Genomic DNA, 14,893 nt, shown 5'->3' on the forward strand with positions numbered 1-14,893 from the left:
CTCCTCCCACACTCCTCCTGGGCTACCGTGGCAGTTATCCCCCCATTTGTGTGATGAAGTAATAAAGAATGCAGGAATGAGAAACATTGACTTTTTAGTGAGATAAAATGAGGGGGAGGCAGCCTCCAACTGCTATAATATTCCAGGCAGGACAGAATCTCCGTTACTCATGAAAGGGTGGGGGGAGAGGAGCACAGCCTCTCACTGCTATGATAGTCCAGAATCTCCATTAGACATGAAAGTAGGCGGAGAGGAGCTCAGCCTCCAGCTGCTATGATGAGGATGGTTACCAGCCCTATTATACCATCTGCCAGGACTGAATCTCCAGGAGACAAAGCTTAAAGAAGGGAATGATTGGGAGTCATTCCCATTTTTGCCCAGGTGCCCCTGGTCAACCTCACTGAGGCCAGCCAGGAGCACTCATGGGATGATGATGGCTATCAGTCACATTGCACTGTCTGCCATCGGGGAGGGGAGTTCACAGACTATCAGGGTTGGAAGGGACCTTAGGAGATTATTTAGTCCAACTTCCTGCTCAAAGCAGGGCCAAGCCCTAGGCAGATTTTTACCCCTGTTCCCTAAATGGTCCCTTAAGGATTGAACTCACAACCCTGGGTTTAGCAGGCCAATGCTCAAACCACTGAGCTATCCCTTCCCCCAGGAGGGGATGCTGCTGTTTAGTGCTGTAGTACCCTGTTTGCCAGCAGCATCCAGTAGACATACGGTGACATTGAAAAGAGGCGAGAAACAATTTTTTTCCCTTTTCTTTGATGGAGGGAGGGGGGTAAATTGACGACATATACCCTGAACCACTGGCAACAATGTTTTTGACCCTTCAGTCATTGGGAGCTCAGCCAAGAATGCAAATGCTTTTTGGAGACTCCAGGAACTATGGGATAGCTCGAGTCCTCAGTCCCCGCTCCCTCCATGATCATCCATTTGATTCTTTGGCTTTCCATTATGCTTGTCACGCAGCACTGTGTTGAGTCCCTGCTGTGGCCTCTGACTATCATACCCTGGAGATTTTTTCAAATGCTTTGGCATTTCATCTTCTGGAACGGAGCTCTGATAGAACAGATTTGTCTCCCCATACAGCGATCAGATCCAGTATCTCCTGGACAGTCCATGCTGGAGCTCTTTTTGGATTTGGGACTGCATGGCCACCTGTGCTGATCAGTGCTCCACGCTGGGCAAACAGGAAATGAAATTCAAAAGTTCGTAGGGCTTTTCCTATCTACCTGGCCAGTGCATCCGAGTTCAGATGGCTGTCCAGAGTGGTCACAATGGTGCACTGTGGGATACCGCCCGGAGGCCAATACCATCAAATTGTGGCCACACTAACCCTAATTCGAAATGGCAATACTGATTTAAGCGCTACTCCCCTCATCGGGGAGGAGTACAGATATTGATATTATAAGCCCTTTATATCGAAATAAAGGGCTTCGTTATGTGGATGGGTGCAGGGTTAATTCGCTTTAACGCTGCTAAATTCGGTATAAACACGTAGTGTAGACCAGGAGACTGAGGAGCACCCACAGCTGGAAGCAGAGAGGAGGGATACGTCCTCACAGCAGGAAAAAGAGATCTTGTCTGTTAGAGAACCTAGGTTTGATGTGCAGTGGGGAGTGAGAGAGAGACACACACACACAGTCTCCCTCAATAGCTGAGGATGAAAAGCTCTTCCTCCCCCCCCAATGTGGGATATCTCTTGTTTCCAGTACTTGGGATGTGGGAAGATGTGAATGGAAATCCCCTTAGCATTCAAACCTGGAGAACAGGCGAGAGGGTGGATAACTCTCTTCTCTCCTCCCAGCAGCCAGGACAGCTCCATATGCAGGGAAACAATGTAGCTTGATAGCAGTGATGAGGGTGTGGGTTTATTATAGGCCTTGCTTTGCTCAGCTGAAAGGTAGGACTGGGAGGTGGAGAATAGCAAACACTTTGTTTTAGCGGGACTCCAAAAGGAATTCCAGTGAGCTTTCACTCCCATTTCCTCGGGTCCCCCACCCAGGGCAGGTGGCGGGTCCATGGCTCCCCACAGCTGCCTGGGTGGCTCTTACCATGGCCCAGCTGTGGCTCTCCAGCCTCATCCCCAGGCCAAGCCAGAAGCCAGAGCTGGGTCAGAGTAAGAGCCATGTGGGCAGCTGAAGGGAGCCGTGGACCCTCCACCTGCCCTGGGTGGAGGGCTTGAAGGGGACATGGGCCAGGGGTTTCTCTCATCCCCTCCATCCCCCAGCAGGAGGAGGAGCCCGGACTCCCCAGCCAGGCTTCAGCTTCTGGCTTGGCCAAGGGGTGGGGCCTTGGAGGGAAGAGGAGGGGAAGGGACAGGGCCATGGAGGGAAGAATCTGTCGTCCTGGCCCTGATCCTTACTTGTTTTGTAAAGTGACATCTAGGAAATTTAGACTTGAAATTAGACGAAGGTTTCTAACCATTAGAGGAGTGAAGTTCTGGAACAGCCTTCCAAGCGGAGTAGTGGGGGCAAAAGACATATCTGGCTTCAAGACTAAGCTTGATAAGTTTATGGAGGGGATGGTATGATGGGATAGCTAAATTCTGGCAATTAATTCATCTTTGACTATTAGTGGTAAATATGCCCAGTGGCTTAGGATGGGATGTTAGATGGGGTGGGATCTGAGTTACTACAGAGAATTCTCTCCTGGGTGCTGGCTGGTGAGTCTTGCTCACATGCTCAGGGTTTAACTGATCGCCATATCTGGGGTCGGGAAGAAATTTTCCTCCAGGGCAGATTGGCAGAGGCCCTGGAGGGTTTTTGCCTTCCTCTGCAGCATGGGGCATGGGTCACTTGCTGGAGGATTCCCTGCAACTTGAAGTCTTCAAACCACGATTTGAGGATTTCAATAACTCAGACATAGGATAAGGTTTGTTACAGGAGTGGGTGGGTGAGATTCTGTGGCCTGCATTGTTCAGGAGGTCAGACTAGATGATCATAATGGTCCCTTCTGACCTTAAAGTCTATGAGTCTATCATGCACACAGGCCTCTGTTCAGCAAGGCTCTTAAACACGTCCCTGACTTTAAACATGTAGCCTAGTCCCATCGACTTCAATGAGAGAGGTCATGTGCTTAAATTAGGCATGTATGTAAGTAATTTGCTGAATTGGGGCTATATGTGGTGCTATATAATCATGAAAACATCTTTACATTAGTTTCATTTTTTTTTTTAAAGAAAACTTGGTAGCATGCAAGCATGAAAGTCAATGGTATTGTACACTTTGCATGAAATACTGGGCAGGTGGTTATATTTGCCAACAAGTAAGATAACTCAACCCATTTCTCTTCCAATGTTCAATAATTAAACAATCAGAAGCCATGGCCAGTGAATTGCTAAGTGATTATTTCACAATACCAGGTGCCTTCACCCACCCAAGAAGTGCAAAATCTCTAGGAATGTACTAACAAGTGCTTGTTTTGCCTTATTACCATTATATGGGTTAAACGTGGAAATGCAAGAAGAATATTTTGATACATTTTGTAGAAATGATCTCTTTTCTCCAAGAATAAATGTTGAAAGCAGAATAGATTCCAAGGCCAGAAGGGGCCGTTGTGATCATCTCGTCTGACCTCCTGTATAACACGGGCCATAGAACTTTGCTCAAATAATTCCTAGGGCAGATCTTTTAAAAAAACATCCAATCTTGATTTTAAACACTGTCAGTGATGGATAATCCACCATGACCCCTTGATAAATTGTTTCAGTGTTTAATTACTTTAACCATTAAAGGTTTATGCCCTATTCCCAATCTGAATTTGACTAACTTCTGCTTCCAGCCAGTTGATCATATTATGCTTTTCTCTGTTAGGTTGAAGAGCCCATTATTAAATATTTCTGCCCCATGTAGCTACTCACAGATTGTAATCAAGTTACCCTTCTCTTTGTTAATCCAAATAGATAGATTCAAAGAGCTCAATTGCTTCAAGACATGTTTTCTAATCCTTTAATAATTCTTGTGACTCTTCTCTGTTTCCAGTTATCAACATCAGTCCTGAATTGTGGGCACCAGAATTGGACACAGTGTAGCAGAAGCAGTTGTACCAGTGCAAAATATAAAGGTAAAATAACCTCTCTACTCCTAGAAAACGGTAGAGAAAGAGGATGCTTTCAAAATGTTATTTTTTCCAATTGCTGTATTAATTGTGCTCTGTGGATTAGCCTTGTAGTGTGTTCAGTATTCTGAATGTGGGACCCAATCCTGCAACTGGTTCTGTGCAGGCACAGGGGTCTTCTCCACTTGGGTCCAGTTGTGGGATCAGGGCTTTGATTCTGGTTGAATTAAGGGCTGAGTAAGGACTCCAGGATTCAACCTGTAATGAATATGAGCAAACACTGAAGAAATTAAATACTTCAGACAAGTGAAAATTAACAGTTCTGTAGTCACAGAAGTAATCCTATATGGAAAGCTGCCTCTGTGCTTATAAGATAAGGGTTGTCAGCAGCTGAGAGACCCTAGAGAAAGATCATTCATATTAGTGAAGTGTGTATGTATTTTTGCTACCTTTTTCGCAGCTGTTCATCTTTTTAATACTCCTGACCTCCAAACTGAGAACTCGTACCCTAAATGCTATCATAGTAACAAATGATATATGACTTGGACCTGAGTCCTATCACCTCACTACTACTAGATGGTCTGACCCCTTCAGATGTGGCATAACTAACTCATAAATATACCAATAATATGGGGATAAAAAATCAAAGCTTAGGGCCAGACTGATCCATACAGCCGCTGAGGAAAGAGTATTCTCAGGCACATCATACATAGAAATGAAGAATTATGATACCAGAGCCATGAAAAGCAATCAAACCAGGGAAAGCAAAGGCAACATCACAGATGATAAAATCATTATATACTGTACTAAGTACATTTATGAGAGAGAGCTATAGTATCCGGAAGTGAGATCATATACTTATCTCACAACTGCAGGGAGAAAAACATATATTCATGTGATCCCTAGTTGTCCACTCCCACTTGGAGATGACAAATAAACTTTAAGGGTAGTTCACAGCTCTCCTCCTTAGCAGCGTCCTTGACTCTGTAATATAGATAGTTGACTGACTAGAGATAACATGCAGAAAAGAGATAAAGTGCTAAAGAGAAAGAGGCAGATCTGCAAAGGTGTGTGGTTGCACAGACCCAGGAGAATTCTAAAAGAGGCATGGACAAATTAATGCTGCTGAATTAGCATTAACTTCTTTATTTTTCTCTCCAACACATCTGACCCACATACTTTAGGGGGCTTTCCAAAGGCACCAACTCATGAAGTCCTTGGTTCCATATCTCTGAAGAGTCTGGATGAGGGTCACAGTGGGTAGGGAGCCTGTGCGGAAGCAGAGCACCTCTGCTGATCTTGGGGACCTGCTGACTTTTGTGGGGAACAGATGCTCCTGTTATTTCTGGGGATAGGTGAAAGACAAGTCCTGTTTCCTCCCTCCATTACCCCTAAAGGAATTATGCTTGGGAAGAATGCATACAAAACCTCACAGAGGGTCTGATTCTGTATCCATTGGGGTCAGTTGTAAAGCTCCTATTGACTTAAATGATGCAGGTTCAGGCCTGGAGTTCTAATCCAATATTTGGGTAACTCTCACAGAAGGGACAGTATGACCCATTTGTTTATATAATCTTTGACATGATGTTTTTCACCTCCCATCCTTCAGAGGTAAGATTCAGTGAAAGAACTTTGACTACATGTTCTTCCATTTCTGTGCCCACTGTGCCTATTAAAACATGTAACAGAACAACCAGCTCTTCAGGGTAAGGCCAGTACGTAAGGCCAATACATATTCCTGTGCATATATGGACAGTGTTTGGTGCATGGCGAGCATTTCCACAATACAAATCTAATATTCACACAGGGTTCCTACCAAGAACAGCCTCACCATACAATAAACATGCACTCTCATGTCAAACCTGCTACTCACTGCCAAGGAGTAAACTGTAGCTTGTATATGTGGCCCCCAGGACTGCTCAGTACTGATAAGTTCAAAGCCCAGGCCTGGATGTCTTCCATAAAATCATTGGCCCAATCCCATTGAAATCAAAAGGAATCTTGCCATTGACTTTAGTGTACATTAGATTGGACCCTTTAAGGGTTTCTGGAGCCTCTCAAATCCTCTTGTACCATCCAGGCACCACAAAGCTTTTAAGGTGAAAACACAATGAATATCTATTCTTAGAAATGACTCCTGTGAGCAATAGCCATCTCACTACGTTGCTACAGCAACATCTTCAGATTTTCCAAATGTGCACATCAATACATATTCATTTCCACAATTTGATTATGAAAGCAGCAACATTGCTCTCTAGGGAATGAAAAAAGAAACTTCCAGAGATATAATAAGGAAGTATTTCATGAGTAACCTCCTCTCTCTCCTAAGCATAATTAATTGTATCCTGGAAACAGACTCAGTAACAAAGCTAAACAAATGTACACAGATCTTTGAATGGAGAAAACCTATGTGACTGGCAAAAGAAGGAGCCCTAAGTTAGTGATCCAGGAGATTTCACAGTCTTAAACAATGTCACCTTCTGCCTATGGCAGAAGAGTATATGGGACAGAATCAGGGTTAAACTTTCAGTGCACAATTGCATATGCCTTATCACAGTTATGCACTCCATTGTTGATCAACCCCTGCATATGACAAGCTCATCCTGCTGGGAGACTTTAATACTAGGGTTGGTAGAGACAGATTGAGGGATGTGATCATTCTTCTCTATTCGACAATGGTGAGGCTTCATCTGGAGTATTGTGTCCAGTTTTGGGCCCCACACTACAAGAAGGATGTGGAAAAATCTGAGAGAGTCCAGTGAAGGGCAACAAAAATGATTAGGGGGCTGGAGCACATGACTTATGAGGAGAGGCTGAGGGAATTGGGATTGTTTAGTCTGCAGAAGAGAAGAATGAGGGGGGATTTGATAGCTGCTTTCAACTACCTGAAAAGGGGTTCCAAAGAGGATGGATCTAGACTGTTCTCAGTGGTACCAGATGACAGAACAAGGAGTAATGGTCTCAAGTTGCAGTTGGGGAGGTTTAGGTTGGATATTAAGAAAAACTTTTTCACTAGGAGAGTGGTGAAGCACTGGAATGGGTTACCTAGGGAGGTGGTGGAATCTCCTTCCTTCGAGGTTTTTAAGGTCAGGCCTGACAAAGCCCTGGCTGGGATGATTTAGTTGGGAATTGGTCCTGCTTTGAGCAGGGGGTTGGACTAGATGACCTCCTGAGGTCCCTTCCAACCCTGATATTCTATGATTCTATGACAGCAGTGGCTGGAGAGATGTGATTGGACAACATGGAGTGGGAAGGATGAACAACGGTGGACTCCTTTTCTTGGGTACATGCTCTGCTCATCACTAACACCATCTTTAGCAGAACCGGCTCTAGACCAGCAAATCAAGCACATGCTTGGGTCGGCACAATTCTAAGGGCAGCATTCTGGTGAGGTGGGAGGGGGGTTGGCTTTGGCAGTGGCACTCTCAGAGGTTTGTTTTTTTTTCCCCTCAGCAGTTGTGCTCTCTGAGGTTTTTTTTTTACTTCGGCAGTTGTGCTCTCAGAGGGTTTTTTGTTTTTTTGTTTTTGCTTGGGACGGCAAAAAACCTAGAGCCTGATCTTTAGGCAAAATGATAAATATAAAATGACATGGATGCACCCATGGTCCAAACAATGGCACCTGATCGACTATATGATCACCCGCCAACGAGACATCTGTGATGTCAGAATTTCCAGAGCCATGCGTGGTGCAGAGTGTTGGACAGCCCACAGGTTGGTAAGAGCAGTGCTCAACCTGCATATAGTACCTTCACAGCGCAAGTACCCCAAACTCAGCAGAACAGCATTCAACATAGCAAAGCTCAAGCACACCAACTATCAGGTGCAGTTTCAGCTGTCACTTGATGATAAGCTGTTTTCATGCCCACCTGTCACTGGCAACCCAACAGAAAAATGGAAGCAGTTCAAACGTGATTATTGACACAGCTAAATCAGTGCTGGGGCAAAGAAAAGGATGCACCAGGATTGGTTCCATGAGAACAACAAGGACATTTCCAAACTCCTAAGTGACAAGCAGAAAGCATTTGCTAAATGGCAGAATGAACTCACTTCCATCTCAAAGAAAGATAGGTTTAAGTACCTTGTGATAGGGTGCTTGGCAAAGTGTTGCTGATTCAGGCCTCTGTCATGCCAGCTCCCATTTAGGGGAATAAATTAGAGCTGGCTGGGGATAACCTGGACCTAATTGGGGATGCAGAGACAGCTGCTGTCTAATTAGCTGGGGCTGTATAAACGCCTCAGGGGAAAGAAACCAAGGGGGAAGCAGAAAGAAAGGGAAATGGTAGGGATGGGAAACAGGGAGGTAGCTCCCAGCCTGCAGACAGTGAAGGGCCAACTGCACATGTTGAAATGGAGGTGGGAACAAGCCTTTGAATAAACTGCACCAGTGAGTACTAACTTCAGGGCCTTAGAGTGACTTTGTGGACCTAGCAGAGGTAGGAGCCAAGGGGGCCCTGCCATGCTTTGCTACACGTGGGGCTTGTCCAGGATCCAAAGCAAGTGTTTGGCAGCCTATAGATGGAGGAGACCCTGCAATGGTTGGTCAAGGAGCAGAAAGAGATGTAGAAGGCAATGCAGAGTTTTCAGCAAGCCCACCAGCTGGAGAGAGAGGCCTTACTCACCTGGCAGGCAGAACAGCAGAAAAGCCTGCAGGATTTCATTCGGAAGCAGGCTGGCATCCAACAGCAGCTCCTCAGAAAGTGGTGAGTCTCACGGGAGGGGATGGTATTCAGGTGCCAGGCTTAGGACTGTGTAAAATGGGCCCAACAGATGACTGTGACACTTTCCTAGGCACATTTGAGCAGCTAGCCGAGGGGGCTGGATGGGACAGGGCAAACTGAGCCCTGCAGCTGGCTGGCTCCCTACCTAGCTGGTGAAACCCAAGCAGCCTACATGGCCTTAGGTGAAGAGCAGGCCAGGAATTATGAAGTGGTAAAGTCAGCCATGCTGGATTGGGTGGGACTGTCCATGGAGAAGTACCGTCAGAAGTTCTGGTAAGTGGATGGGGGGGGGTTGCAGCCCCAGGCATTCACCCCAAAGCTAATAGACTGGGCCACCCGCTGGCTGAGGCCGGACACACAGATAGTGGGAGAGATCATGGAAGTGCTTGTCCTAGAGCAGTTTTTACAGGGCCTCCTTGAGAACATAAAGGTGTGGGTGAGGAGGCACCAACCAAATACAGTTGAGGCGGCTGTAATGCTTATGGAGGAGTACACAGAGGCAGATTTCCCCAGGAAGGAGGGACAGCCGAGCAAGGAAGCGAAGACTGGGAGAAGGCTGAAGGAACCCCCACCCAGGAAGGGCCCGGAGAACAAATGGGAGGACATCGCAGGGTTCCCATGGGGTCCAGACCGGTTGTGTGCTGGTAGTGCGGACGACTGGGACACAAGAAGAGGCACTGCCCACACATTGATTGAAATGCTGGAGGGCAGGGGTAGGGGTGGAAGCTGTCCACCATTCCAGTAATGGTGGGGAGGAAACACGAGCAAGGCTGGTTGCCTCAGACTGCTTTCTAGTATAAAGGAAGTTGGTGCGGCTGCACAGGTGGATTCCTGGTGCAAAGATGGACATAAAATGCATCCACGGGGATAGGAGTCAATACCCTATGGCCCAGATGCCCTTCAAGGTTCAGGGCAGGTTTAAGTGGCAATGGGTTGGGGTAGTAAAGGGCCTGCCTTATCCAGTGGTGGTGGGTACGGACTGGGACCTCTTCCTAGGAGGGAAGTTGGGCAGAGGGAGAAAGCCCAAGATAAGAAAAAGGGAGATTCCCTGAGGATGGTGGTAGAGAACCCTGAGTAGAGAAGCCCTAGACAACAGAGCCCAAGAAGGGAGAGGGAAATTATGGGTGAGATGTCCACCCCAGGGTCCTTGACCAGAGTGCAAGGCCCAGTGGAGGCCCTTATTAGTGGACCTCCAGAGGAAAAGACGCAGGCCCCGTTGGAAGAACTTGGGGACAGGAGGCCCTGAGTTTCCAGGAGAGGGCCGGAACCAACCCTGAACCCCTGAAGGAAAGTAAGGGAGGAAAAACAGGGAAACACTCAAGAGGCTGTGAATGATGCAAGCACCTGTGGGTTGCAGTGGAGCAATGGGGCTGTCCACCCACCACACACCCACCACACAATGTTGTTTCTGTGGGTGGGGAATTAAGGAACCCCACATGGCAAACAGTGGGACTGATCTGAAAGAGGGGAAAAGACTCCCCCATAGAGTCCTTCCCCCTAACCCCATGGTAGAGGAAGGAGAGGATGCGGAGGGGCAAACCTGGTGGTTGGAGAAGGTGGGAAAGGTGTGTGACAGGGTGCTGGGCAAAGAGTTGCTGATTCAGGCCTCTATCATGCCAGCTCCCATTTAGGGGAATAAATGAGAGCTGGCTGGAGAGAACCTGGACCTAATTGAGGAAGCAGAGACAGCTGCTGCCTAATTAGCCTGGGACTGTATAAAAGCATTAGGGGAAGGAAACCAAGGGCAGGCGGAGCAGAAAGAAAAGGAAAAGGTAGGGAGTGGAAGCAGGGAGGCTGCTCTCTTGTCCCTCCTGCAGATGGTGAAGGACCAACTGTACATGGTGAAACGGTGGTGGGAACAAGCCTCGGAATAAACTGCACCAGTGGTAACTAACTGCAGGGTCTCAGAGTGACTTTGTGGATCTAGCAGAGGCAGGAGCTACGTACCTACAGAGAAAGTCTGAGCCTGAACTTAGGGTATGTCTACACTATGAAATTAGGTTGATTTTATAGAAGTCGATTTTTAGAAATTGATTTTATACAGTCAATTGTGTATGTCCACACTAAGAGCATTAAGTTGGCGGAGTGCGTCCTCACTACCACACTTAGCATCGACTTACGGAGCGGTGCACTCTTGGTAGCTATCCCACAGTTCCCGCATCTCCGCCGCCCATTGGAATTCTGGGTTAAGTTCCCAATGCCTGATAGGACAAAAAACATTGTTGTGGGTGGTTTGGGGTACATTTCATCAGTCATCTCTCCCTCCATGAAAGGAACGGCAGACAATTGTTTTGAGCCAGACACCAGGGTGATTAGAAGAGCACAACAAGGTGCGCTGCACATCAGATTGGCTTTGAAAACCAGTTTCATGACTGGCCAGGCTTCGGTGTGACAATTGTGTGTGTTTCTCCTTGATGCAAACCCACCTCCTTTGTTGATTTTAATTCCCTGTAAGCCAACCACCCTCCTCCGTTCGAAATAAAGTGACTATTATTTTGAAACCATGCATTCTTTTTTCATTAATTAAAAAAATGAGATAACGGACAAGGTAGCCCAGGTGGGGTGGGGGAGGAGGGAAGGACAAGGCTACATTGCTTATTGTAGCCACACTAAAAACCAAACTATTTAATGACAGCTTCTGTTGCTTGGGCTATCCTCTGGAGTGGAGTGGCTGACCAAAGGTTTTGATATGGCGATCAGAGAGGGTCTATGGGCTATTCTGCATAAACTGGGTTGCTCAAGGAGGTTCATACAAATCATCCGTCTGTCATGAACACATGACAGAGCAAGTGCTCGCCAACGGTGACTTTTCTGATGCATTCGAAATCTTAAATGGAGTGAAGCAAGGCAGCATACTTGCTCCAGTGCTGTTCAACTTGTTCTTTGCCTGTGGCCTCAGCCATGCCACAAGGGACTTGGATCAGGGGATATACATCTGCTACCAACTTGTTGGCTCCCTCTTTGATCTTCAAAGACTCAGGGCTAAGACCAAGACACTGGAGAGACTTCTCATCAAGGCACTTTTCAGAGATGACTGCACCTTGATGGTCCATAGACATGACAACCTTCAAGTCATCCTTGATAGATTTTACTGAAGCATCCCAGCTCTTTGGCCTCACCCTCAGTCTCGGAAAGTCTTGTTCCAACCAGCACCTCTTTCCAATGCCCCAGTGCCAGCCAGAGGCAAAGACACGGCAAAGGGACCCTTTTTTTTTTTTTTAAGCCAGCGAACATTCACAGCACAGCCACATTCCTCTCCAAACTCCTCCTGAGCAGTGCCTTCTGCCTGGGGAAGGTGCCAGGGAGCAATCTGGAGGTGGGAAGATTTGTGAGTGTTGTGATGTGGGGAATTGGTTGACTTATTAGCTACTCCTAAACCTTTCCTCTACCAGATTCTATTTTCTTGCTCCTAGTAAAGCTCCTCTTTATTATATTGTTGTACCTTGATGCACCCAAAAACTTATATTGATGTACTTTCTGTTACTGGGTCTTATGGTGCTTGCTCATTTGTAACATTATAATTTTCCAAAGGACAGGATACCTTGTATCTCAGTCACAGTGAGGAGTCACCTTTGATAGGCATGACCCAACCCCTGTGAGGAGATAGGAGAAGCCACTCCCAAGTAGCAAGCACCAGGGAGAAGGCTTGACTCACCCTTTGAGTTGAGGGGCTACAGGTCTCTCAGTGCCTTTAATGTATTTATCTTCTCAAACTTCCCTGAGAAGTGGGGAAGTACTACTGTCCAATTTCACAGAAGGTTTACTGAGGCACACAGTGACTTCCTCGAGGACACACAGGAAGTCTCTGGAGGAGCAGAAAATTGAAGCCAGATCTCCCACATTCCAAGCAAGTGCCATAACTACTAGAGCACCCTCTTCTGTATAGGTTCTTTTACCACATTTATCACTGGACCACCTGAGCACCTTTCAGTAGTGCATTAAATGACATGACTAACATGTGTCACGTTTGTTTTCTCATCCTCTCCCCAGAGAGTCATGTGTATGTGCAGTGGAATGTTTTGGTTTTGGAATTTTTTACAAATATATATATATAATGTTAGAGAAGACAAGGTCAAGAAAATGCACCTCACACTTAGAGTGGAAGATGGTGAGGTCTGTGATGGTCATTAGTCCCTGAGGGAATTCATTCCACAGTCTTGGGCCAGTCCCAAGAGAGCTCCTGCACAGATGAGTTTTATCCTTATTGTAGAAAGTTCCACTGTGCCGGAGAAGCCAAGTTGTTAATCAGTCTTCATCCTGGAGCTTCAGTTGATCTCTTAGACATGTTGTGCCCAGGTTACTGAGCACGTCAAAGACTGAAACTCTGAACTTGATTTGATAATCTGTAGGGAGCAAGAAAACCATGTTTCCATGGTAGCCTGGGTTGCTGAGGAGATACAGTGCAGTGTTCTGTACGAGGTGGAGTTAACTAAAAGCTGAAGGCTTCATGGTCAGTTGTATTTCATGGCTGCAGTATAGCTCAGATGTGACAAATGCATGAATAACTGGGAGCAGGTCATAATTCTCTAGAATGGGACAGTCTCCTAACCAGTGGCGTAGCCAGGTTCTAACAGCAGGGGGAGCAAGCAAACATAAAAGATGGACCCCCTTTGGCTCCTCCTCCAGCCACGCCGTGCCCCCTGCCACCCTTGGCTTGCTCCTCCGGCCACACTGCAGCCATGCTGTGCCCCCCCGCCACGCCTCCCCCCCCCCATGGCTGTATAGGGAGGCTGGTAGAGGACGGAGGTACGAGGGCAGGTGAAGGGGAGGGAAAGGCAGGGACATGGGGTACATGGGAGGGGTACACAGGGTATGGAGTTTGGGGAGGGGTTACCGGGGATGGGAGTGGGCTGTGGTCCCTGGGGCTCTCTGTGCAGAGGGGGCTGGAGCTGCCCCCGGGACCGGGAGAGCCTGGGAGGGGCTCATCACGTGCAGCACCAGCCCAGGCTCAGCACTGGCCCTACCCCTTGGGGGGTTGGGGAAGAAGGCAGTGAGCCCCGCCAGGCGCGGTCTGAGCAAGCTGCAGCCCGGCTCGCCCGCTCAGCCCGGGAGGCGCTGCCCTACCCAGGGCTGCTGGCAGAGCCTGGCTGTGGGCAGGTCGCACTGACAGGCCACGGCGGGAGTGGGGAAGCGCTCTCCCCTCCTCGGGGGAGTTTTATTCCGGTGAGCTGCGGGCGGCGCCAAGGCTCCTGCTGGGAGTGACCGGCCGCGGGTCTGCCCAGTTTGGCTGCCATGAGCAGCGCAGAGCCGCAGCATCCGCTCCTCCAGCATGCACGGGCTCTGCCACTGCCTCTGCTTTTTGGCCATGCTTGCGGGGCTCTCCTGGACCAGCTGCTCTGAGGGGAAGCGGCTGCTTCCACTGAACCCTGCTAGCTACGCTACTGCTCCTCACCAACCAGAGTTGGTGTTAAGTGTTACTCATGGATGCTGCTGTGGCAAATTAGGTGTTCAGTCTGTAACATTCTGAATTTTGGATGATTTCATGGAATCGTATCATGAAATTACTGTCATGGAAGGTGTGTGTATGTGTATGATGTATATGTATATAAAATATAGAAATATGTGTGAATCCCCCACAAGTTAACAGAGTTGTCATGTCTCTGCTGGGTCAAAGATGGTGAATGAGCAGCACTAAAACACCTTGGGACAATAGGTTTCCCCAATCTGAGAGAAGACATTTCCTTCTCTTGTCTGAGGGGATGGGGGGTTGGGAGTAATGGAAAACTAGCAAAAGGCAGATAAAAGAAGCAGGTGACTCCAGCAGGAGGAACTGAGGGAGATGGCCATCTTGCACCAGATGTGGGAGGCTATTGCAGGCCAGTGTTGGCAATGGGGTGGAGGATCCTGCCTCCCTGACAGAACACAGATTTCCCAAGATAAGATGAGCTAATGAAGGACACTGTGTTTTGAGATGCTCTGTTTTGCATGATCTGAACTTTCCTGTGCTTTACATGATTAAACATAAAGAACATAGAGGTGTGTGTGCATGAGAGAGACTGCTTCACAACTACTGAATGTCCATAGAGGGGTTAAACTGTAAATCAGAAGCTTCACACCTTTGGGGTGGTGTTATGGGAGAGGAGTATTTTGAGTACTGGGGAGTCTGAAGG

General features: G+C 47.6%; 1 long non-coding RNA gene across 5 annotated transcripts in view; it reads left to right on the top strand.

Annotated features, from left to right (window-relative positions):
- LOC116839935 (uncharacterized) overlaps positions 1-14,893 on the top strand; it is a 157,469-nt gene that overhangs the window by 103,999 nt on the left and 38,577 nt on the right. For all 5 annotated transcript variants that reach the window (XR_012656363.1, XR_012656366.1, XR_012656367.1 and 2 more), the window contains one exon: positions 3,990-4,071. This is a non-coding gene — a long non-coding RNA (uncharacterized LOC116839935). The remainder of the gene's footprint in view (positions 1-3,989; positions 4,072-14,893) is intronic.

Source organism: Chelonoidis abingdonii, chromosome 8, assembly GCF_003597395.2.
Source record: "Chelonoidis abingdonii isolate Lonesome George chromosome 8, CheloAbing_2.0, whole genome shotgun sequence".
NCBI lineage: Eukaryota > Metazoa > Chordata > Testudines > Testudinidae > Chelonoidis > Chelonoidis abingdonii.